Source organism: Nasonia vitripennis (genome assembly GCF_009193385.2).
Source record: "Nasonia vitripennis strain AsymCx chromosome 2 unlocalized genomic scaffold, Nvit_psr_1.1 chr2_random0002, whole genome shotgun sequence".
NCBI lineage: Eukaryota > Metazoa > Arthropoda > Insecta > Hymenoptera > Pteromalidae > Nasonia > Nasonia vitripennis.
Genome location: NW_022279608.1, coordinates 2,148,753 through 2,176,246, shown reverse-complemented (window position 1 = coordinate 2,176,246; position 27,494 = coordinate 2,148,753). Strand labels below are relative to the sequence as shown.

Below are 27,494 nucleotides of genomic sequence, written 5' to 3'. Positions count from 1 at the left end.
GAGTCTTATAGTCGAGAGAGAGAGAGAGAGAGAGAGAGAGAGAGAGAGAGAGAGAGAGAGAGAGAGAGAGAGAGAGAGAGAGAGAGAGAGAGAGAATGTGCAGTAAAGCGCGGTATAGTCTGACTCTACGAACGCGAGTGTACAGTGCAGTATAGGCGCTTAGAGTATAGCCGCGAGGCATGCGCGATACGCTTGCTCTCGCGTGAGCTTGTCTGACTGCACAAAATCGTCGTAAACCAATAGATGGCGCGACGTGTACCATTTCTGAGTAATATCGCGATCATATATATTTACATTTTACAACAGTCCCAATAAGTCATCTACTGTCAGGTCAAGTCGATAATGATAAAGCCGTCCGCTGGTGATCTTCCAAAAGGGATGTGCCGTGAGGTCTTCGACGACCTGCTTTGCCTTTTTTAGGTACCATGGGTCTTTTATAAACTTATTCACGGAGAGTGATGCTATCGCAGCTGTTTCGTCTTCGCCAGTCTCGAACATACGAGAAAGTGCGTCGGGAACGACGTTGTCCTTGCCTTTGCGGTGCACGATGTCGAAGTCATAGGACTCTAGGCGCAGGGACCAATGGCTTAATTTTCCATTCAGATGTTTTAAGTTTTTTAGCCACACTAGGCTATGGTGATCTGTCACTGCAGTGAAGTGGTAGCCTTCGATGTAGGGTCTGAATTTTTCAATAGACTAAATTACACTGAGGCATTCCCGCTCTGTCACCAATAGCCTTTGCTCCGTAGCCGACAGGACGCGGTTCGCAAAACAGAGTACGCGGTCCTCGCCTTCAAAGTGCTGCAAAAGAACGCTTCCAAGCCCTGTATCGCTAGCATCACATTCGACAATAAACGGAGCGCTGAAGTCAGGTCTTGCTAGAACTGGGGCTGTCGCAATTAAAGCCATCACTTGTTCAAAAGCTGCCCAGTGTTCGTCTTTCCATTATCTCGTATTTAACATTTTTACGGGTAAGCGCAGTGAGCGGTTCACATAGCGTGCCAAAATCTTCTAGAAATTTTTGATACCATGAGATCATCCCGAGGAATCTACGTAGTTGCTTGAGATTCTTGGGGACCGGGTACTCTACGATAGGTTGGACTTGTTTGGGATCAGGGCGGCAGCCTTCGCGATTTAAAAGCACGCCGAGGTAGCGCACTTAGGACATGCAAATTTTAGACTTCTTGCGGTTTATTGCCAGACCAGCTTCGTTTATCCGCTTCAGGATTAATGTAAGCCCCTTGATGTGATCTGAGAAAGTCAATAATATCGTCTAAATATGCGAAAGCAAATGGCTTCATTTCCGGGGTGATCAATTTGTCAGCCAGCATCTGGAAAGTAGCCGGTCCGCCTGCCAGGCCGTACGTTATTCTGACTAATTCGAATAAGCCAAGTCCAGGTACAGTGAAAGCTGTAATCGGGATAAATCGCTCGGTAAGAGGTATCTGTAAAAATGCTCCGGAGTAATCTAGCGCGGTTATATATCTCGCGTGCTGTATTTTACGCAATATTATATCCATATAAGGAAGCAAGTATGCAGCTATTTTCGATACAGCGTTGACCTTTCGGTAGTCGACGCAGAATCGAAAGCTGCCGTCGGACTTCCGTGCCATAACTACCAGACTTTACCAATTACTCTTAGATTTCCTGATTATTCCCGCACGGAGCATCATATGCACTTGCTCGTGCACCTCGTCCTATAAAATCTTTGAAGCAGGGTAATGTCGCTGTTTGATGGGGCGAGCACTGCCGACGTCGATGTCGTGATATATCAATCCTGTGCAGCCTAGCTGTTCACAAAAGGGGTCTGGTAGCAGTTCTTTCATAAGATCGTCAATTTCTAAGCACTGTTTCTCGGTAATCGCTTAAATTTCAAGGGAGGCGAGCGATAAAAGCTCTTCAGCACGTACAGACGAGAAGACGGCCGGCACCTCAACATCTGTGCCTTTGAGATGCAGCTTATTTGCTACTGGATCAAGCATCGCCGAAAATGCGCGAACAAAGTCTGCAACCTAAGGTGCATTCAGTATCGACTTTGCTCAAAATAAGAACGTCGATCGTGTTACTCCTCCTACCGTGAAGGGTAACTTGACACTACCGATTATAGGAACGTAGTGACAGTCGACTGCTCTAGCTCCGGGGCCCACATGGGATCAAACGCACCTATTTAATAAAGCCGCGAGAGATATGCCTGTGGGGCCGAGGTCGGTGCTCGAGGCTCCAGTGTCGTAGAGTCCTCTGAATTTATATTGGCCAACCTCTACCGCCAGCCATTACCGTGGATACTTCTCTACTAAAGCGCTGGCAACAGTACCTAAATCGCGAGACGACTCCACATCGGTCGAGTTACTCATTGCCAGCGGTGAGTCGCTCGCCGTGCCGTGCAGTGTTTGCGCTACTCCTGTTACGCTTGTAGTGTTGAAGGTCAGCGGATGCTCTAGAGCGGTAGGGACCTTATCTACTCGCTCTCTTTCTTGTTTTTTGACGGTTCTGAGGAGGAGCAGTATGTACAGGTGAACTTACAAGGAAAGGTACCCAACCCGAACTCACCGATTTTGATGATTTTCATATATGTTGTAGAACATAAAAAAATAAGAGACACGTATTTTTTTTATCGGCTAATTTTCACTTTTAAGGGGTAAAAACGTCCCCTAAAGTTAACCCCCAAAAAGCGTTTTTTTTAAATATCTCGGCTTAAAATTAATATTTTTCAATGAAACAAATTGGAGGTTATTTCTTACAAAAAGAGCAAGTATTTCATGGTGATTTGAAGAGTAAGGGTAGCATCCCCTATTTTTTAGGGGTTGAAAACATATATTTTTTGGCATAATTTTATAATAAAAATGTTTAAACCGACTAAAAAAAAATTGGAAAAAATGTTTAAACATCCTTAATAACAAAATTTAGTTGACGTCTTTCGGTGTTTTCATAAATATTATCCCTAAGGGGGTAAACCACCCCTAACACAAAATAACTGTAAATATGTAATTCAATACATAATATTTCGTAGAAAGTTTGTATATAGGGGTTTTCGAGATCGCTCTTTACAAATCTGATATCAGATTTTAAAAATACAAAATGTCGAAACCAATGTGGTGGACGAAAATGTCGAAAAAAAATTTTAACTTTCAAAAAAACTTGTTTACAAATGTGTGATCTTTGTAGCCTGTACATGTGAACTAAAGAGCCTTAAACCCTAAACCCCTAAAGAACAAATAGGCTAAATGGTTGTGCTTTTTAACCAAACCACCTCAAATTCCTAAATTTGTAAACAAGAAAATTCTGTGTGTGAAGCAGTTTTATAATTTCCGTAGAAATTGTTATCAGAATGTTATTGAAATTCCTTTATTGTAAATTCAACTTATAATGTATTTTTGTTTATAATATTAGAGTATAATAATAATCTACAATCTTTTATCTTTTGCCATAGTGCATTTTTTGTATTGAGCATAAAATATATTATTTTACGATGTTTTTACAATAATGGTAGTCCTCATAAAAGTGTTTAAAGCACAATGCTTTTTTGCACCAACCACATCGTACAATTGCAATGTTTGTGCACCCTTCTATTTCACAATGTGTTGCACAAGACTTTCCAAAACTGAAATCTATAGGATTATCAAATTTATCTGGTTTTTCATTGACGTAACCGCTTTTATACCAGGAATATTTAAACAAATCTATATATCTCGGTGAAGACAGTTGGTTGTGAACCAATGATTGAAGTTTAATTATATTATTTCTCACATGTAAATTCATATCATGATCCATTAACATTACATTATCAGAAAATGTTCGGACAAAGTTTTTCCAAATACGGAATCCATAGACATCAAGTGGTTGTATTTTTCCTGTGGTTCCAGTTGGAATTTTTTTTATGTTAATAATTTTATTTTGTGGCATTGTTTCTTCTATAACTTTGTCACAATGACCACTCCAAGAATCAAGTAATAGTATTGAGTGATGGCCTACATAGGGATAAAATATTTTTTCCAACCTGATTTTGAAGTGATCTGCAATTAAACGACTTACTAATTAACTGATCAACGATATTACAATGTAAAAATTGTTATTAGTTCCCTTACTTGTTGTTAATTTTCCAGATTTGGATGCTTCCACGTACACGTTTTCTGGTCTAAATATGTTTTGTTCTACAATAGGGCCAAACTTGCCACTTGGTTCCTTTAAAACAAGAAATAGCGGTGACAACAGTTGTCCAGTAGCTGATATTAGTGGCTGTATAGTATAACTATGCGTTGTTGCTGAAATTGACTGTACCAGACATTGCACTTGCTTTTCTCCTACTACTGCTAATGTTCTTCCAGAATGCATTTCTAGCTGAAATCCGCTCTGATCTGTATTATACAAATTTTCGAGTCCAATCCTTGGTATACACGATTTAACGTCATCGATAAATGCTTCAGCTTTAGCCGTAAGTTCTGCACTACTTTCTAGTGTTTTTCTTGTTATGAACTTATTTATTTTCCTAGAAACTATTCGGTGTGCTTGCTTAAATTTGAGTAACCAATGTTTAGAAGCTTTGAATCTAATATCATCAAAACCAATTTCTTTTTTAGCTTGTAAGGCCCATCGAATTATATCTTCATCATGGATAATTGAACCACTGTCGAGAGCTGCTTGAAAATTATCCAGGGTATACTGACAAATTTGTGCTACTTTTTCTCTATACGTGCCACCTTTATTAATTGAATGAGCCCAACGACGTAGCTGACTAATAGATGATACTTTTTTGAATCTGTTTTGCACTGTTTTGAGACTTAAATTTTGCTTCGTTTTGCTACTTCTCCAAAATTCTACAGCTCTTTTTTTGTATTCAAAATCTAGTTCTTCATTATCTGCTGTACATTGATTTGTTGGTGCTATATCCGGATCAGGAAAATGATGTTGCACTTCATCTTCAATTATTTCCGCATTATGGTCTTTATACTCTTCTTGAAAATCCAAAGAGTCATCAGTAATCATTTCTACATCGTTGAAATCATGTGTTGCATCTATTAAAATTTCTTTTATTTTTTCGGCCAACTCTGTTTCGTGATAATTCGTGACACTATCTGGTATGTTTAACGCTTGAAAGTATGCTAATAATAAGTTTAGAACGTTTAACGGATTAATTTTCATTTTTCAATCTAAAATGAAAACAAGCGGTAAAATTTATACAAGCTATGTTTTTGCATGTAAGGCACGACTGCTACATTTCTACCAGAATAAAACGAGTGAATGTAAATTGAACCAAATCATTAATTTATGCATTGGAGAAGAATTCTCGTTCCACTTTGTGATGTTCGGAAAACTCTATTTTTGGTTTTATTCAACTTTTATTCACTTTGAAATTGAATAATATAAATCTATATAAAATCACTAAAGAAAATTTTCTACAACTGTATTATACCACTGACAAACAAAAAGACGTACTATTTGTACTTTCCGGTATCGAACTAGAATACCCACAAAACTCACTCACTGCCTAAAAAATAACACAGGCAGCTGAGGTAAACACTCGATGAAAACAATCTAAAAAAAGAACATACTGATTCGCACATATTGTCAACAACTTTTATGAGTGAAAGACATTTATCTGTGGAATTATCATTGAATGTACGATAACATTCATTAAACTAATGAATGCATATAAAATTCCCTTTCAATAACAACGTGTTCTTTAATTGCAAATGAAGTTCGAGTATTAATATTCTTTTATGTATTTTTACCAATAACAAAAATTATCATAGTAATATAATAATAATAATAATAAGAAGAAGAATAAGCATAATCGCAATAGCAATAATAACAGTAATACTGATAATAGCAATGATAATGAAAAATAATAATAATAATTAGAATAATATTTATTATTAAATTTAGATTTTTTGATAAATTCATTAAATCGTAGCAAATAGTATTATTATGGAATTCCAGACTGTAAATATTTTACTATAGATACAATAATCATTACTTCGAGAATTCATCTAAAAAAGTTTCGGCTTACGAAATAATTGTAACAATGAAAAACTCCCAAGTTTGACAACATTAAATTTTATTACAAAACGCAAAAGAGTTTGATAAACTAATTTTATTAACCTATGTTTTTTCATTTGCAAAAAAGTGTGGACTTTTTGAATTTATAAAATTATATAATTATGCAATTTATGAAATACTTTATAATTTATGAAATTACTTTTGAAATTATGCTAATTTATAAAAGCAGAAAAATAAATAATCTTTGATTGAAACATAAAACGAGACTTTATTTGTTACATACAAAATTATAGAATAAAATGTCGGTAATATGTCTATACTCGTGTCTACGGTAAAGCATAGGCCTTCGGCTTGTCTGGAGGTTAGGGGTTTGGAGTCGTTTGGTTAAAAAGCACAACCATTTAGCCTATTTGTTCTTTAGGGGTTTAGGGTTTAAGGCTCTTTAGTTCACATGTACAGGCTACAAAGATCACACATTTGTAAACAAGTTTTTTTGAAAGTTAAAATTTTTTTTCGACATTTTCGTCCACCACATTGGTTTCGCCATTTTGTATTTTTAAAATCTGATATCAGATTTGTAAAGAGCGATCTCGAAAACCCCTATATACAAACTTTCTACGAAATATTATGTATTGAATTACATATTTACAGTTATTTTGTGTTAGGGGTGGTTTACCCCCCTAAGGGGAAGTATCTATGAAAAAACCGAAAAACTTAATTTGTTTATTATAGATGTTTACAAATTTTTTTCAAATTTTTTAGTCGTTTAAAACTTTTTTATTATATAAAATTTTTTTTCGATATTTCCGTCCGCCATATTGGATCCGCCATTTTGAATTTTCAAAATCTGATAACAGATTTGTAATCAGCGACCTCGAAAACCTCTATATACAAACTTTCTACGAAATATTATGTATTGAATTACATATTTACAGTTATTTTGTGTTAGGGGTGGTTTACCCCCTTAGGGACAATATTTATGAAAACACCGAAAGACGTCAACTAAATTTTGTTATTAAGGATGTTTAAACATTTTTTCCAATTTTTTTTAGTCGGTTTAAACATTTTTATTATAAAATTATGCCAAAAAATATATGTTTTCAACCCCTAAAAAATAGGGGATGCTACCCTTACTCTTCAAATCACCATGAAATACTTGCTCTTTTTGTAAGAAATAACCTCCAATTTGTTTCATTGAAAAATATTAATTTTAAGCCGAGATATTTAAAAAAAAACGCTTTTTGGGGGTTAACTTTAGGGGAGGTTTTTACCCCTTAAAAGTGAAAATTAGCCGATAAAAAAAAATACGTGTCTCTTATTTTTTTATGTTCTACAACATATATGAAAATCATCAAAATCGGTGAGTTCGGGTTGGGTACCTTTCCTTGTTAGTATAGCCAGGCCAGCTGCAATTCCAGCAGACAATTTTGTCGCCATCTGGGCCTACGGGTTTGTCTTTATTTTTCTCAGACTTGGGAGTAATCACATCAGTACGACTTCTTCCTTGCTGCCAGCCGTTTCTTCCACGTCTCCCTCCTCGACCACGGAATGACGCTTGATTGGAGTCACCCTGTTTCGGCGAGTTATCTACATCCAACAAGGGAGTAATATTTTCGGAGGTGTTCTTTCCTAAACCGGATACTTTGCAGCTAGATGGGCCAGACGGTTGAGTTTTCTTCTGGAAAAACTTCTTGAAGCGCTGTTCTAGATCTGCTTCCGTCAGAGACGACGATTTCGCGTTCATTGAGGTAAGCTTAGTCCACGCGGCCTTAAAGGCAGGCCTGTACGCGGTTTCCGGCGGCATGCTCTGTTCTGCTGGACGTCCTCGTCGTCTTCTGCCTCTTGAGCTTTGTCGAGTAACTCTTGAATATTGGTTAGTCTGCTCTTGAAAATCTTCATTTTCTTTTCTATTTTTGGAAGCATATTGTCGATGACCAAATTGACTTGGTCTTGCAGGTACCATGGCTGGTCGGATCGGCTTAGAACGGTGAGCAGAGAGACGATATAATCTCTTACGGGCTCGTCCTCCTTTTGCGTACGTAAGTAGGCCTCGACCACTAGGTTCTGCTTATTACTTTTTGTCCTGCTGTAATTATTGAGGGCTGCCCTCTCGAAATCTTGGTACGTTTGCCACGAAGGCCTTAAAGTACGGTACCAGGATAGTGCAGGCTTCTCAAACATAGGGACCATAGAGTCTACAAGCTCCTCGTCGGAAATATTATGCAAGCATCTATTTTCCTCGACTTACTCCAAAAATTATTTATTACTCACTCCTTTGTCGCCCGAGAATCTTAACTTCTATTTTCGAACAGTCTTACCAAGATTCTTGGTCCTCGGACGTGAAGTGTCCGAGGTATTCCTGGTGCAGCTTGGCGTAGCTTCCGTAGCCTGATAAGTCGCATGGGAATTCAACTGCGAGAGAGTATTATTTGTCGCCTGAGGCCAACCCCCCCACCTTCCCAGCTCGAACAAGCGGACTGACTAGAAGCAGCCGCGGCAGGCAGAAAGACGTTACGATGCTGCGGAGCGCTCATGCAAGAGGACCTAGGGGAAGGTGCGTGTGCTGCTATCGGGGTATTCGGACAATAAGCCTTAGCCGTAGAGTGAAATATTGGGACGTGTGCGCTTAGAGGTTTTGTTTCGATTAAATTTAATCTACTATGTTGACCCGAGATATCGTAGTAATTTAAATCAAACGTATCTTGAAATTGAACACTTTTCGCGCTGCGGTTTACTTTATTACGTACTGGGTCCTCTGCCGTTTGTTTTCGTGTATCACATACTACAGTCTTTAATTGTTTATGCAGATCTTTAGTCACTTCTTCTAAGTCGACTATTTTTGCCGATAGACTCTTGACTATTTCTGCTTGTTCTTAAATGAAGTTATTCATTTCCGTTGTAATTCCGTAGCTACTTCAAGCGAGATGAATTAAACGTCACCATTCGGCAAAACTTTGCGAACTGGATTTTTAATATCCATGTTTTGACTTAAACTCGCTATGTTCTGCGGCGTTGTAGACGCTACCGTAGCTTGCGCGCTGATTGCTCTGCTGTAGTGTGCGCCTGTAGGTGCCGTTGTATTTGTAGTCTCTGGTACTTTAGTAGAAAAGTGCAAAGGTGCAACGCTATTTGTTGCGATTGAATTAAGTAGCGTCAGCACCTGTGCGTTTCGAAGTTTATGAGGTCTGCTTTTATATGCCTCTGTGGCCTCGAGTCAACAGTCATTGTAAGTGACATGTCTTGCTCCTTTTGGCAATCATGTGACGAGCTTGACGGTAATTGTATATTTTTGTGCAAGCTATCCTCTAGTGCTTCTTCAGCATCAATTACTGTAAGGACATCGTTCCTTGAATCTTCTGGGAAAGCTGCCTATTGTATAAATGTTACGCATAATTTGTATCGTCTAGCTACATCTTCTTCTAGATTGCTTTCGATTCACGTAAAGATCATAATATTCTTTTGATTTCATTTTTGAATACATTAAATTTTCTTGAGCAATCGTCAAGTGGCGCGTCAGCGCCACGAAGGCGAGTTTCAGAAGCAGACGAAGCCGTGGCGCCCGTGACACTATTTACTTCTATATTGGCGTTCGGATTTTTCATGATACAAAAAAATACTTATTGTTACTGTTCATAAGATTTTTTGGCTTATTAGTATATTTTCTTAGCTAAACTATGATTTTCAAAAATATTAGTGAAAGGCTGCTTATTTTTATAACATGTGAGTGTATAATCCACAAATGATAAAATTACGTTTTTCTTCTTCAGCCCGAAATGTGAAAGGACCGTTAAGTTAGCCGCAAGAAGTGTTAGGACCGTGAAGTTTCCTGCAAAGCTATATACAGATGAGAATTGCTTTTTAAAGAAAATATAATAATATATTACGATATTTTGAATTAAGAGGTTGCCAGTGCATACTCTGCGTTCCGAAGCTGTAATACTAACTAGCTTGCCAGGGTAGCCAATGACAAGGTCTAGGTGGCGCGCTCCGTAGTTTTTGGTGTCTAGGTGTAAAAATTATCCAAGGACAGTGTCTAGATGTACAAGATGACTGATGACGAGGTCTGGGTAGTTCGCACCGTGATTTTTGGTATCTAGTTGTAGAAATAATTCGAGGGTGATGTATATTAGAACAATCAGTTATTTCATCTTACACTGAGAGAAAAGAAACATTGCAGCAAACATATATGTTAACGGTTAACATAGGCATTTTCGATTTGAGCCAATAATACTTATGTTAATAGTTAACGTAGCTATGTTATATGTCAAATAGCTGTATGTTAATAGCTAACATATGGCTGCCTATTACGATTTTTCATAGACTTTATGAAGTAATCAGATAAAAATTATTAGAAAACACACTTGTATGAATTTTATCAATGCTGAGTAACTTTAAAGTGATATAATGTCAAAATTCAAAATTTTGTTTTTCATCTGCCTTTTGGGTCTAAATACCAGATCTGACAGTTCTGGAGATAAAATAATAAGTGTCATTCCAACTGATTCAGCAGCCTCTGGTATTTCCAAAAAGGTATATGTCAACTAGTTTATCACTATTAGTTCAAAAGTTATCGGAAAAATTCAAATCTGAAAAATGAATGGTTACGATATGATGTTTAACACACTACTGAATTTTTCCAATAACTTTTCGTTCCGATGATAGACAAAATTTTGAATTTTGACATTATATCATTCCAAAGGAACTTTGCATGCTTCCGTAGGTATATTCAGTTGCTTTCGTTCTATTATTAATGATTTATTGATTATTCATGATAAATAAACCCTCAAGAATATTGATTCATGATAAATAAACCCTCAATATATGTGTACTATAGAAATTTATAGTATACATACAAACTGTTTTTGTTTCGTATAAAATATTTGTAAGATGTACACGAATATATCAGCAATCATTGGTCCTAACGTGTGTACATGTTTACGGCTATGATATATTTCTCTCAGTGTAGTAATAAAAATGTTACAAAAAAGCTGTGGTAATGGTGCTAAAGATGCTTATATTTTATTTTTACGGCTTTGAATATGAAATACTCTAAACAATTTTAAAAAAAGGATTGAAATCTCTAAAAAAAAATTAACTCTTAAAAAAGTAAAAGGTTAGGCAAGTTTGATATATTCCGCAAAAAAATTACAGATATAAAAGAACTGAATTAATTATTATAAAAGAACTAAAATAATATAAAAGTAGGCAATTGTTCATTTTTCTTTAATTATTCACTAGATGGAAGTCTTGCTGAATAACCAAAAACTAGTTCATGCTGTGTAAATTTATGGCTAGGCTGGACGCTAATATTATAATTAAATTGATCGAATTCTAATAATTCGTTTCACTCTATTTCCTTTGAAGATAAGTTCTGTAGATATTTGCACAGCAGATGATGTGCTCTTTCTAACGAACCAATTGACTGAGCTGAAAATACCATGGTTTCTACCTTTATAAATTTGAATCTTCGAACTATTTGTATTACTAATCTACTTGTAAAGTTTGCTCCTCTATCCGTGAGTACAAGATTAGGTGATCCAAAAGTGCATATAAATTTTTTTATTAGAGCATCTGCTACTGATTTCGCCGTTTGATCAGGCAAATATATAATTACTATATATTTTGTTAATTGATCTTGTAAAAATAAAATATATTTATTGTTATTTTTAGTAACATTTACCGGTCCGACTATATCCATAGCAATTTAATCGAATGTTTTTAAAGGCGTATCGGTGATAATCATAGGTTCTTTAGTTTTAATTCTTTTCAGCTAATTTCTTTGACACTCCTCACATCTAGATATCCGTTTTTAAATATCTACTTTTGAATTTTTCCAATAATATTTATCTTTAATTCTAATATACGTTCTATAAATACCAGAGTGTTCCCCTATTTTAGTCGCGTGTAACATTTCAAATATTTTATCTGTTTAATCGATTTCTATGTAATGCCCCGCGTTTATACTCTTAAATTATATATTTGTACATTCTGCGTTGATTAGAATCATCTAGAGTGCGCAGGATATTAACAATAGTAAGTTGTTAAGATAAATCATAAGTACTTTACAATTAATAAATAAATAAGACTAAAGTTACTAAATACAACTGTAAAACGACAACAGCCTAAACTAAATATAGCGTGAAGTGCTCTGGGCCAATAAAAACATAACAATCAATATAAATAAAACCCTTGTGTATTAAATTGATAATAATAACTAAACCTCAATCGGAACAAATAAATTCGAATCAGCTTCGCAGTGACGACGTGCAGGTAAGAGTACTTTACTTGTGGACTAACCATCAGCATCCACACACGAAACGAGTTTAGCGGACATAACGTAGAGTCCGCAGGACACCGAAGTGTTACAAGCGACTTGCCTGCTACGACAGTAAGTACAACGGACACTCACACGTCCGCCAAACGCAGTCTAGGATAGAATACCGTCCGCACGCAAAATACGCGTCCGCGCAGACTAGCAGCGCGGGACATCCTCAATTCCACAGTCCGCGTGTAACTTTAGTAACAGAACAGGCTCTCGAGCCGAAGGCTAGTTCTCGCGAATAAATAATTATTTGTAAGACTCGCGCAGCCCGTCCTACTATCTAGTACGGTCTTTACATCTATATAAACTATTTTATTTAAACAAATAATAACTTTAATATTTGTCTCGTTGAAAATATCTTTTAAAATTTCTTCAATTTCCTCCCAACTTATATTTGTTATTTTTATATATTTCAATATATTAATAATTGTATAATTCTTTTGCAAACATATAGTTTTTAATAATTTAAATAAATAAATAAGCTTTGTTTTAACTGTTATTGCCGATTCAGCTGTATTTAAACATAATACAAAAATTTTGTTCTTTCCTTTGTCTATTACCTCAATCTTCTTACTATCTATATTTTTAACACAATAAATATTTTTATTTTTTAATAATTTTGCTGTATTTTCATTTATTTATTCACCTAAATTGTTAATTTAATGTATCACATTATTATTTCGAAATTGAATTGCGTTTTTGACGTATACTACATTTCTTCATAATACTAGATAAGGAGAGTAACTTAAACAGTAATACATCTGTTTAAGCGAAAGACCTAAAATAAAATGTAAACATAAAATTGCTTTACAGCTACATTAGTCTTGGCTACAATACGTTAGCCAAGTACGGAATACTGATATTATATAAATTGAATTTTAAAAACAGAAGAGATTCAAATTCCACGACATACTAGACCATTAAAAAATATTTAAATAGAGCTCAGTCGAAGCATTTCAGGCTATTAATTTTTCTTTGTTTACGGTTTTTTATCTTCAACTTTTTCTGATTGATATTTATCTTTTGTTCATTTACGATTTTAATTTTATCTCCATTGGTCAATTCTTGGCTAAGCTACGCGGTGCGTCGCAGCCGCGCCGAAAAATCTCTTTTCGGCACGGCAGATCCCCTGCATGGAAAATGGTGCGCGAACGATCGGCAACGAGCCATGCGGCTTTGTTGTCAGAGCCGTCGCGCGTCCCGAGAATTCCCGGGCCTGGTGAGCTCGCAGCACCGTTTCACGAAACGGCAACGTCGCGAGAGGGAGGCTTAGCCAATCAGGGAGAGATAGCGCGACCCGGGCCGCCAATCAGAGTGCGGCTTCGCTACGGCCTGAGGAGTAGGGGATGTAGCGAGCGCAACGGGTGCGCGCCGGACCGACAGTAACTCGTGAGCCCTCGTTAAGAATTGAGTAACGCAGAGGTTCGCGAGCGCGAGAGAAGTGTGAGAGTAGTATCGAGAGCTTGGGGAAGACTTACGGCTCCCCGAGGTGCATCCCGGCGACCAGGGTGAGCAGTGAGGAAGCGCTGGCGGGAGCACCGCCACGGCCCAGTCACCAGCGATCGAAGGGGATAGGGAAGGCGCTGAAGAAGACGGGACGGGAAGGATGCCAACGAGCGAGCCAACGGCCTACCTTCTGCGGGAGAGCAGAGGAGAGAGATCGCGGAGGAGAGATTCACCAGCGACGACGACCCGGTAAGTGGTTTTTGAGAAAAAGGAACGCGACTGAGGAGTAGGTTAGAACGCGGCATCGAGTACGCTTGCGTGAGACAGATAGAGAAAGAGACGAGTGTGTGCGTGTGCAGTGCGGGTGCACGAGTAGTTCGCCGTACGCCGCGGAAAGAGATAGAAAGCGCGACCGAGTAGGCCTACGCAGGTCAGTCGAACTGGGAGTCCGTGGCGTCGAAACCTAGAGCCGTACGGCGCTGAGGAATTGGCCTGCGTCTCTCGCGAGTGAGGGACAAAGGAAGAGCGAGAGAGAGAGAGAGAGAGAGAGAGAGAGAGAGAGAGAGAGAGAGACCGACATCGGAGCAACCAGCACGTTGTGCGAGGTTGGCCACGACGGATGCCTCAGACAAAGAAACGCCGCGCCGTAGCGAGAACCGAGCGGGAGAAGCGGCACGTGCGCTCGAGCTCGCCGGATGAGGATGTACTGCAAGTAGAAGCCTGTAATGCAATTGTGAGATTCGTCCATCTTTGCCATATTTCCAACGGCCGAAGACATGAAGTAGAGTGACTTTTGCGGTTAGTATTTTTATTTAGTTTTTAATGCAATCAGTAATTTCTTATGAAATAATGTAAAACGTGCTGGATATCAGTATAGTGTAAGGTTCATTGTAGATACTGTGTCACTTTCTCGGGGCACTTTTATTTCCGATAGCCATGCAAAGTTGCACTGAGGCAAATCAAAATGAACAAATCTCCCTACAAAAACAAATGAGAAAATTATTTTTTTCGATAGACAAGATATATGCTACACGTAAATGCTTGTATTTGATTCTCCGATAAATTCTTTCTTAAATAAAATTCTCAGACTTTGGAGGTTAGGGCTGGTTTTAAACATCTTTGATTGCAGTGCTTATTATTAAAATAATGAATTCTATGATAACTTACATTTTTTGTGACTGATTGGAATTCTATTCTTTTTGTAGGTTATTCGCCACTGCTGTCGATGATTATAGTTAAGTAATTCAGCTTATTGAAATACATCATGGCCAGAGTTTCGCCGTAGAGGTTATTTCATTTACTATAAAGTTCAACCAGAAGACACTGTTATTGGAATCTGTTAAATGTTATGAATCCTACGTGATAATACCTAGACTTGAATGTTCTGTTTATGTAAAACACATTGTAAGTACTAGACAATCTTGTAATTTTCTAAACACTTTTTATTAATTTTATTAAATTGATGACGAGAGCGAAATTGATGTATTCTATGATAGATGTACCCTTGATTCTAATCAAGGGTACATCTATCATGAAATACATCAATTTCGTTCTCGTCGCAGCGCCTTATAACTATGCGCTAAGTATACTTCATTTTTTTGTCAGCACTTAGTCATAGTCATAGTCATAATGTGTGGAGGTGAACTGCGGCGGCCCCTGCATGGGGACGTGCCGATCGAGCACTCAGGCAAAGCCCATTGTGCTGTGTTTCCTGTACCATAAGCAATTACTTTATAAACCTTTGTTTATAGCTTCCGTGACTCGGCAAATTGATGTGAAGCTTTTTAACCTTAGCTCTTCTAACCCCAACATGGGAACCCCCCACACCCTCTGTCTTGTCACTGTGAAAGCTGGGTATTCACAAAGCATGTGGGAGGTGATCTCCGTTTCATGCTCGCACCACCTGCAGCTCCCGTAGTCCCTCAATCTCAGGTTCCACAGGTAGTATCCTACCCTCCAATGTCTCGTCAGCCAGCCAACAGCCAGCCTCAACCTATTCCTGCTTAGGCCTATAATGGTCCGCAGTCACTCTTCAGGTGGGCTGCTGCCCATCAGAGCCCTAGCCTGTCTTTGCCTATTGGCATTGGTCCATTTGTCGCTTAGTTGCAAGTTGAGCTAGTCTTAAATTGCTATATTAACCTCGCAGGTTGGGACAGCAACTGCGTACCTTCTTGCTCGGATGCCGTCCGCGCCCCTACCCACTAACCTGTGCGCCTTTTCCTTACCAACTACGTCAGAGTGTCCCGGCACCCATATCAGTCTCACTGTGTTGTGTTTCGCCAGTGATTTTAGCGCTTGTCTGCGCGTTAGTACCTCTTTTAAGGTGACACTAATACTGTCTAGCGCTATGAGAGCTGCCCTGCTATCCGAGCAGAAGCTTACAGTTCTTTGTCCTGTGCCTCTCTCCAACAGCCATTTAGCAGTTTCTGTAATGGCTTTTTCGGACATAACCGAGGGCTACTAGGGATAATATCAAGTGCGGCGTATTTATTCTTTATTAATAATATATTCTATCTATTAGTAGTTTTATCGAACGTTTCTCCGTCATTTGGCTCTCATATGCGCGAATCGACAAGGCGATTCGTGGCTTCAGGCCAATACGGTTAGGAGTGGTTTTATAATCATTCCTAGATTGCCACGACCTCAGTAGGGAGATTACTCCACGGATTTTGAAGGTCACTTTTAGTGCGAAGAGGCTAAAGGGTCGATCTGTGACTGCCAGGCCAGAGAGTCGAGTGGCGAGAGGCGTTCGCGCGGGCACATGACTGCGTGTGTATAGCTATAGATATAGAGGAGCGCGCGCACTGCTTCGAGTCCCTTCGGTAGTCCTCGGGAAAGCGTCTTTGTTTTAGCGGGTCCGAGTTTTCGGCGGCGTTTAATGAGTAGAACGTCAATTTTCGGCGACAACTTGTGAGAGAAGGTCACACAAGGACCTGATAGGAGATTTCAATAAAGTCATAATATCTGATCAACAATGATTTCACAGTTTATTTTTGAACCTTAATGTGGTCTTGTTCCATACAATGGCCCTGATTTCTGCCTGGAAAACCGTTGTATAGTAGTCGAGTGAGCACACAATTTTTTATGTGTGTCCCTGTTCCCAAGCACCTGCCCCTACACCGTTCTCATTTTTTGAGCCATCAGTAAACTACACCACACTGTTTTCGATAAGTTCATTTGAACCCGTATTCCATTCTTCCCTTTCTGGGATTAATTATTATTATTCTTTCCGCCATTCTGTCACATCCTCTTTATTCCATTAGCGGCATTACTTGTTCCAGAAGTGCTGCATCCTTGAAATCCAAAAAGTTCGTTGATTTCGCTATTCTGCAGAACGTCCAACACGCATTTACCCTTATTACCTTGCCTAGTGGAGGGAGTCCCAACAGTCTTTCCATAGCGACCGTAGGTGTCGTTCGCATGGGTCTCGTGATTTCTCCTATAACCAATCTTTGCACCCTGTCTAGTGCCCCTGTGTAAGTTTTCAACTCACATGTGTGGCCCCACACCAGTGCCCCATTAGTGAGTCTTGGTTTATAATTGCATCATATAGCCATCTCACTTTATACGGTTCTAGACCCTAGGTATTGCCAAAAGCTCTCCTGCAGGCCCAGAAGGTGCCTATCGCTGTCTTGCATTTATCTTTGATATCTTATCTATGATCTTGTTCCACCAGGGAGCGCCCTTCGATGGCCTCTTCAGCCTTAGTTCACAATTGTTCCCATAAGAACTTATTATTATATTCCTTAGGATCCTACTGCAGTGATCGATGTCCTCCGCCGTCCCGTATGTGACAAAGAAACAACTGATCTTAGCCTTAAGTTCTTCCCTGTATCCTACCTAGTTTGTTTTCCTAGGGTTCCTTATGAGCTGATCGAGCGTACTTTTTCCGCCAACTCTGAACACGATATGTTGGTGATCCGACAGGAAGACTTCTTTCGTCACTCTCAAGTCCATAACCTCGGACCACACGTTCTTGAAGGCCAGGGTGATGTCTATGACCTCCTCCCTTACGGCGTTTCAGAACGTAAGTCTGCTACCCGTATTGACAAAGTCCATGTTGGTTGCTGCTAAGAACTCCAATAGACTTTTTCCTCTAGAATTGCAGTCTGTGCTGCCCCAACATGTGCGATGTGCGTTTGCATTACAACCCATTAACCCCATAAGCTCGGTGCCTTCGGCTTCGCATTCTCTAATTAATGCGACCATTTTTCTAGTGGGTACACTTTCTCGTAAGGAAAGCAATCATAATAACTTTCCGTTCACCTCCGGTACCCTTGGAGCCTACCCTAGCCGTACATAGATCCCTTGAGCAGTACTTTGGCACTGTTTTTACCTAAAGCCCCTTAACAATAAGGCACGTTCTAGTCGAGACTGGGCTGTAACTGATCAGTGTACCTATTGCGTTTAAGCCTACGATACACACTTCCGCCATACGTCTATCCAAAGCAGCCAAGGTGCTCTTGCAATGGTGCAGATTGATCTGCGTAAACTTAATAATGGTGTACGGTACAGATCCGGCCCCATTTATATTGTTCACGCTGTTGCGTTGCCCCCGATCAGCTATCTTGTTCAAGAGCACCGCTACCCGCATCCACCTCTATGTTTACCTTATTAAGGCCGAGATCGACCTCCATAACCTCTACTCCCGTCTGTCCTGGCTCTTCCTCTATCTTATCCTTGAACGGGACGAAATGTGCTCTGCCGCCTCTACAGAAAGATCTGAAGTAAAGGGCATTCAGTGCCTCGACCACAGTCCTTTCCGACCATAGCCGTCTACTTCTTCTTTTTCCCCTCAGTGCCCACCGTCACCGTTTTGGTTTCTGCAACCACCCAAGAGTCTGGTGTGAGTGTGGTGTTCTGCCTTTTCAAGCGCTTTATCACGCCCTCTGGAGTATGCACTCCAGGGGCGTAGATCATCGCTCTGACCAGCTTCTGGAGGCCTCCCATTCCAATAGCCTTGAGTTGCCCCCCCCCCCCACCCACACGACCATTTAGTGGCATTACTGAGTAACCACTCCTTGTTCTTTTGGTCCTTGCAGTGGAAGATCTGTGCACTCCTCTGGAACCAATTATCCAAGAAACTTAGAAAATAGCCTCCGTCTGGGTCCTCCAAGACCTTTTTTTCCTGGTCCTCGTCAAGGCGCTCTTCCGAGCACTTGACCGGAACGATGGCCACCTATAAGTTAGTAGCCACCGCTCGGCTGTAGCTCTTTGGAGCGTCCTTAACGGACCTTTTTTTGAACTCCTTCGGGGTGGAGCTGTCGGAGTGTTGTCTTTTGGTCGCGCCCGCAAGGGTCCCAACCTGAGACCATCCAGGAGCGTCCTCCAGACGCTTCGTCCTCCAGACGCTTCGTCCTCCAGACGCGTCGTCCTCCAGACGCTTCGTCCTCCAGACGCTTCGTCCTCCAGACACTTCGCCCTCCAGACGCTTCGTCCTCCAGACACTTCGCCCTCCAGACGCTTCGTCCTTAGCTTCGCCCCTGAGGCTAGCATCCTATTAGCGTGCCTGTTCCTTTTTTGACCTTGCTATTTTCAGTTCCCGAGATGGCACCGGTATTTGCCACTGGGGTCGACCCCGCAGCCGCCCGGTGACCTTCTTGGGAACTTACACCGGTATTTGCCGTCTTGATTACAGCAGCCCGGTCTTTCAGAATACCGTCCGTGGGGACTTTGCTTGAGCTGGGGAGCTTGTTTGTTGGTAGCACTTTTGCAACCATTTCCTGTAATTTATTCTCTTCCATTTTCATTTGTGCATTTACGGGTGTGTTAGTGTGCGTGGACCAAGCCCCGCCCTCGCATCCCCGACCAGTACGCGCCCCAAAAGCCACTCACCGCGGAGAAACCAACCCTGACACCTGTGACCCTAGCCGATCACCAACTAACACTGTTAGGTCAGGCAGGATTTTTCGTCGGCTGATAGGGCAGCCAGGTCATGCTTGTTAGGCTGACCCGGGCCCCTGTACTATCCGACGGCCTAGGAGCGCCAGACAACCTAGTTTTCCTATGGTACCCTTAGATCGACGCAGTCAGCCCTCTCCGAGTGACCCTGGTGGACACACGTACCCGGGGCAGCATTGGGTCCGCAGTGTGTGAGTGTTGAGGTGTAACATGTGTGATCATGAGTTGTGTTTCCTAACCGGCACTATTGCCTTCGCCTGGTTAGGGGATTGCTCCTAGCCTCTAGTCGGTCCGCCAGGCAGTTTTCGCTCTCCTTCCTCTGAGACGAGGAGAGTTGAGTGAGTTCCGCCCCCCTCCCAGCCCGTTGAGAATCCGAAGCAAGGAAGAGCCTTTTTTAGGGGGATCCAACACTTAAGTGAGAGCCCTTTTTACGGGGATCCACATACATTTGAGAGCCTGTTTTACAGGAAATTAGACACAGCCAAAAACATTCACTTCTTCTCACCAGGTCCGGGTCCGAGATCCGCCGCACAATCGATTAGAGGAGCCCCCTCACCGGCCCGTCGGGTACACGGCAAGGTGGCAAACCTTCAAGGGGGTTGACAGCACTTACAAAGTATTAACTTCTCATGGGGGGCATCCTCTGATGAATCAATAAGAAATTCAGAGTTTTTGAGACGACGCGCTGACGTGAGAAGCTCGATTAGCACACAGATTGTCAAAAAATAATATTCACTACACGGGCGATTTTTTATATGTAAATGTATCTATTAAATTAATATACGTATCTTGATACATTTGTGTAGTAAATTTCTCATGCCTGCATAGCATGCGTGAAATACCCGATTCTCACACTTACATCGAAGTGTATGCGAAACATAAGGTTTAGTACATGTTTTCAACCTATGCAGGTACGAAAAATTGAGCTTTTCAGACTTAGTGCCAAAATAGTATATTATTTACCAAGAGCGTAAAGTAGGCTTTTCTAGACTGAGTGTGGAGATTGTAGTACGAGTTAAATCAAGTAGCCCGAGCCAAAGGCGAGGGCGTTTACGAGCCGCAGACGAGTACTGCAATATCCATACGAGGTCAAAAAGCCTACTTAGCCTTTGGTGTCCATTATAGTTTCCGTAACGCATGTATTGATTTCCGCGTATTTTGTGCCTATAATCGGAACTGAAATGGCATTTTTTTTGACACGGTACCTCAAAAAATTTAGTTCTATATATAATACATATAACTAAAGTTATACATGTGTCAGTACATGTTTTAATCATTTTTAAGAATTTTTCAATCGCTCTTTTCAGGCCGGTCAAAAAAGCCACTGTAGGGCCACTTTTCAGGTCTAAAAAATACGGAAATCGTGCATGTGTTACAAAATATAGTATACGATGATTATCAACTACTGTAATGATTTACCACAAAAGTGCAACAATTGAAACGTACATTATTATTGATTGGTAATGCTGATGCTACTTTTAGATGAACTATTACTTTTGAAATTTTTTTGAAGATTTTGAAGCTTTCATTACAATGTAATTATTTAGACAAACTTTAATTATATTTAAATTACTATTGAGTTTATTAATAATAATAAGTATAAATAATTATGATTGATAGAATTATAATGCATACAACAATAAAGTAAAGTTGAACTAATTCAAAGATCATATAACTTACGTATATTATAGATTTATATACAATAGAGCAAATATGTAGATCAATATTAATTATATTTACTAAAAAAATTGTTATTCAGAAGTTCTTCTTCTTAGCGAAAAGTATCATTATAAAAATCATTATAATTATGAACGTAAAGAATATGTTTTTAGTTTCAAAAGATCACTATACATCTGAACAAGGTTTCAAATTATAAATAATTTAAAATGTCCAGATGCAATTTTGATGATAATGGAGAAAGCAAGAACATTAAACTCAATGTTACAATGGGCAACTATACGAGTGATCAAATTTATAGATCAGTCTAATTATCATTCAAATAATTTAATGTAAAAGTCTATAATGAGTGAAATTTAAACTCAAGAGTAAAAGTTTTAGTAAAGTCAGTATAGATAAAAATATCATAAGTCATCCGGGGTTAAAATTTCTCTTTTTAATAACGTTTGCGATATAAATAACTTATATAAATAACACTATTTTAAGATTTAGTATGACTTAGTCAATTTCTGATAAGCTAAAAATGAATCAATTACGATGTATTCGGATTGAATCATATAACCAGACTGCGTACAGTTGCAGGAGCATTTATGCAGAATACAGTCTTTGAATGGTTAAAAGCCATTTTAAGATCTAGTAAATATATAATTGTAAACTCATGACTGATGTATACATTTCATATAATTGAGGATACATCATTGAAAAAAATAGACAATAAAAGTGTTAAAATATCTATATTTCTCAAATAAAATTTGAATATTGAGAAAAATAATGCATTTATGTTAAATACAAGTCAGATAAAAGTAAAAATATTTTAAGAATTATAACTCATTAATTGTAATAATCTTTTAGCAAAACAGTATTCTTATTTTTAACAATTATAGCAATAACTATACACAACAAATTAGTACTTGTATATTTTTTGTAAATATATTTAATAGTTTCGTTGGTAGCATCAGTATTATTAATTATCTTTGATCTAAATTGAATAGTATTAATGTTCCTCTGTAGCAACAAATATTTACTTATTACTGATCTTTTTATAAACCTCTCTTTGAAATGTTCAGTTATAAATGGATGTATGCTTGCATTTGGGTCAGCGATATATTTATATATACAACAAATTGCAGCACAAAGAAATTTAAAATTAAAAAAAACTCGTAATGCTGCTTTAGTATTGTCTCACTCAGAAAGTGATTATGTGTAATATCTTCAAAAGCACTTTTTATTTCAACAAATAAATAGTATTGCATATGTAATCATTTGTGTTTTTATATTTCCTAAGTTCTCCTTTTTAATAGATATGCGATGTAATCTATCTGTATATATGTATGTTACCGAAAATTGTTTCCATGGCAAAGTTAGTTAGCGAGACGATAACTGCGTCATGCGAGATGCTAAGTCATTTATACAATTCATTTAACTTTTCATGTAACTTTTTGTCTATAACAAATAATTTGTTCTTGGTTATTATATTATTTGCTTATAACAAAAAGATTAATATTTTTCAAATTAAAATGAATTTTTCTATTCGCGCTTTTAATAGCCATGGAGACTTTATTTCGTAATGCGTGCTCTTTGAATTAAATGTTTATATGCTATTGCCATAAAATCCAATTTCACAGTTTGATTCTCAAGCGCAAAATACGGTTTCATGAACTACTGGGTAAAATAAGAAGTCCGAAAATACCCATATTTTGAATAAAAAAACGCACTTGTACAACTAAATGTGATTATTATTTAGAGAATAATTTAATTAAAATTTTCATTTATTAATTTTTTTATTTAAAATAATATTCACGAAGTCGCAATTTGTCTTGAAAATCAAGCTAAAAGTTGTTTGTTATGGCTAAGGTATAATTATCTAACTCTTGACTTTGAAGTGTTCGTCTCGTCACGAGTAGCATTGAAAACATCGCTGATCTTATATCCAGAAGGCCTGACGCGTCTATTCTCTATGAGTTCCGTGAGAATAGGTACGGTCGATAAAGCGGTTTTTTTCAGAAAAACTTTATTACCGAGCCCTCAGTTACCTACTGAGCTGCATAACTTTCTCTTTTTTAGTACGGCGTCACCTTAAAACCTCAATATTTTAAATACTATGGGGTCCTAATAACCTCATAAAATCATGAATTGTCTTAAAACACGCGGACTGTGGAATTGAGGATGTCCCGCGCTGCTAATCTGCGCGGACACGTATTTGCGTGCAGACGTTATTCTGTCCTAGACTGCGTTTGGCGGACGTGTAAGTGTCCGCTGTACTTACGGTCGTTGCAGGTAAGTCACTTGTGACACTTCCGTGTCCTGTGGACTCCGCATTATGTCCGCTTAACTCGCGTAGTGTGTGGTTGCTGATGGTGCGTCCACAAGTAATGTACTCTTACCTGCACGTCGTGACTGCGAAGTTGATTTGAATTTATTTGTTCTGATTGAGGTTTAGTTATTATTATCAATTTAGTACACAAGGGTTTTATTTATATTGATTGTTATGTTTTTATTGGCCCAGAGCACTTCACAGACGTTCAGTTTACAGAGTTGACGGAGTTTCGCTATATTTAGCTTAGAATGTTGTCGTTTTATAGTAGTATTTAGTAAATTTAGTCTTATTTATTTATTAATTATAAAGTACCTATGATTTGTCTTAACAACTTACTATTATTATAATCCTGCGCACTTTAGATGGTTCAAATCACCCTTTGTGGCAGATGCTGACTTTACGATCTACACGCGTTCACGTGGCAATTTAAAATAAGGATGGTCAACTGCTCTTGCTAACGCCGGAGATTTCACTCGACGGTCCTTAGCTTGTACTTCTCTCTGTGGCACTGATCTGTATTCAAAGGGCTCTCCGGTGTATGCTATGCCAAGGGACAGATTTAGCACGCTCCCAAGGTGTTAGACGGATTGAGCACGCTCCAAACACTAACACTAGCAAACACCGCCGCTTCACCTTAGAATCAGTTGTAGCCGCCATTGAGTAAATCACTACGGGAAAAGGCACTGCGTGGATCGGCTCCGGGGTTTTTAAAGTCTCGGTACCGATTCACGCAGTTATGAAATTTAGATGAAAAAGATCGTGGTAGTCCAATCAGCATTCGCCACAAAGGATCGACGCGTACGCCTTGCAGTCGTCTTTCACGCGCACAAGGAGTGCTAAAACAGCACTCGCTCCGATTTTCGGCGCTTGGTTGTGCAATGTCGCAATCGGATGCACCTGCGATCCGTATGCGCTCTCTACGTGTTAGATATAAGAATAGCCTCCGTTTCGTAGCTAGCAAGCCCAAGTCCAGTCTGCTATAGCCAATCGTGGATTATACCTACTGCCTTGTTAGCAATTTCCGTCACCACTTCCTTTTAATTTGCTACTACCACTACTGAAATGTCATCTGCAAATTCTACAACCGTTGCCTCTTTAAGTAGCTCTAGCCTAAGTACTCTATCGTACATAATGTTCCACAATAATGGGCCACGCACTGACCCTTGTGGGATCCCTTCGTTTACTTGATAGGTTTTCGTACCGCCCTCTGTATCATACAAAAGAGTTCTGTCTTTCAGGTAGTCAGGTACCTCTTTTTTCCGTAGTGCCTTGTGTATCTTGCCCCAGCTGGCTGAATTGAACGCATTTTTAACATCTAATGTAACAAGAGTACAGTACTTCTGTGCTTCTGCTTACCATCTTTTACCTTCTATTGGAGTTATAGCAGTGTCAACTACTAAGCTTACGACGTCAAGTGTAAAGCGTTTTGTCCTAAAGCCGTATTGATATTCTGCCTACGCCGATTATGCGCTCTCAAATCTTGCCCGGGGTGTCTAACATGCAAAGTGTTCTGTATTAGGCAGCTTCTCCAGGTGGCTTATCTCCTTTTGCTAGTAGTACCAGACGTTGCTTCTTCAAGTTCTCAGAAAACATTCCTTCTTCGAGACATAAATTGTACAGATCCATAAAGACATTGGGGCGAGCCAGTATAGCTTCTTTCAATGCAATATTGAGTATGAAATTCAGGCCTGGAGCCTTGTTATTTCTAATTCTTTTGCATGCAGCCAGTAATTCCTCCGTAGTGATTGTTGGAATGATTTTGTCATTTGTCTCCGCTTTAGGGATAGATGTTACTTCCAGTTAAAGGGGGAACATCCTGGTCACAATACGGTCCAGCAATTTCGGGCTCTTAGGAGGGTAATGTAACCTCCCTTTATCTTCTTCATTACTACTTAGTACGCTCGCCCCCAGGAATTCAGCTCAACCTCGTCCTGTAATTCTTGAAGACATCGTCGTTTATTTTCTCGAATTTTTTTCTTGAGTATATGTTTAGCATTCTTTATTTCTGTGTTTAGAGCGTCTATTATTTCTCTACCTCGACCAGTCTTGTAGTATTTCTTCCGAGCTCGTTGTTCTCGTCTTCTGGTTCGATAACACTTGCTGCGGGCAGCGTTAATTTCTCTCTCTCACCAGTATACTGGCAGTCGTCTGTTATTAGAAGCCCTTCTCAGCATCGTTGCGTTACAGGCTCGAGTTATATTTCCTATTACCTGCTCGACCTCATCATTCGCAGATCCAAACAGCTGTATTTCTTCTAGTGCCAGCAGAAATGTCTTCTTATTATAATCCTTCATTTTCCAACCGACTCTTTTTGTCGTTGCCCTCTAGTTGGATCTCTGTTTTGATATTCCTATCTTTATTATTGTCGCTTAGTGGTCACTATTTGTGTAATGATCGCTCACCGTCCACGATCTAACTTAGCCAATCAAGCAGCTGCTAACATACGTGAGATCTATGTTGAACCCTACGTCTTGTCTTTGAAATGTGTAAGAACATCCCTGGTTAACTAAGACCAAGTCAAGGAGGGTGAATGCTTCTAATAGCGCTTGTCCTCTTTCGTTCATCTTTTAGCTGCCCCACTCTACTGCCCAGGCGCTAAATCGCCTGCTGTCAGTACCGGTTTTCTTTCTACAGCATCATGTATTAGCCGGTTTATAGTTGTCTGAATTGTTCTATTTACGCGTTAGGAGAAGCATATCAGCTATAACTGTGTACGCCTGCGATCTTTACGCGTACGAATTCTTTATTACATCTTGTCATTTTTTCCTGAAAAGCGGCGTCACCGCATGCCCATATCGCCGCTTTACCAGTACGTCTATATCCCACGATGGTTTGTTTAGGTATCTATATTTTTCATAGACGATGGCTATGTCGTTCTCTGTCTCGCGGACATACTGGCTCAGTGATTTACATTCAACTGCACTATTTTCATTTTCTTCATCTGTCAGTGGCTTTTACTGCAGCTCGGTAAACTAGGCATGCATAGCTACCAGATGCGTGGTCACTCTTCCCACCTGTGCCTCCTTTGCAGAGTACAAAGTTGGGTTGGTTTTTACACTTCTTTGCTTCGTGCCCGTCTTTTTCACATTTGAAGCAAAGCTTACTTTTATCTTCAGTTATTGTGCAGTTTCTGCTGATGTGGCCAAAACCTAGGCATTTATAACACCTAAGTGGCTCGTTTTTGCGGTTAGTTACCCGGATCCTACAGTTGACCAATTCTATTTTGATCTATTGTAGTTTAGTGATATTATCCGCTATCTGAGCTGGTACCCATATCACTGTAATCTGCGTGTCACCGTACCGAGTCTTCTATGATGTTCTCTTCGCTGATTTCCTTCTGTAGTGCTCCTAGTACCTTCTTTTTTGAGGTGAGCATGTCCAGATCTCTTACTTCAATGATTTCTTCTTGCTGGAATGCTTTTATTGTGGCGCCTTCCACTAGTACCGCATTAACTGCTTCTTGGAAATCCGAGGTTTTGACTTTTCTTGTGCATTTAAGCTCTATCAGAAGATCTTCTGCAACTGTTTTGCGTATTTTATTTACCCTATTCCCCAGCGTGTTAAGTGACGAAGCCGCTTTCATTTTTGACAAAATGTCTGCATAGCTCTTTCCTTTTGCAGCCTTGATGATTAATGTATCCGGTTTGTAAGGTCTTGCCCGTTTCGGTCCATCCTTGCTGGTCTTATTCTGGTTTGTAACGCCAGGGACACTTTTAACCTCTTTGCTTGCCTTTTTCTACTTTTTCTTTGACTTTCTTGTGACGACTTCCTGCCACGCTGCCTTTTTAGGTTGATTATCCTCCTTTTATTTCCTCCATTTCTATTCTGCGGAGT

The 27,494-nt window shown here is 39.4% G+C and overlaps 1 protein-coding gene across 16 annotated transcripts in view; it reads right to left on the bottom strand.

Moving 5' to 3' along the window:
* LOC100680429 (protein unc-79 homolog) overlaps positions 1-27,494 on the bottom strand; it is a 2,400,004-nt gene that overhangs the window by 897,127 nt on the left and 1,475,383 nt on the right. The window lies entirely within an intron of this gene.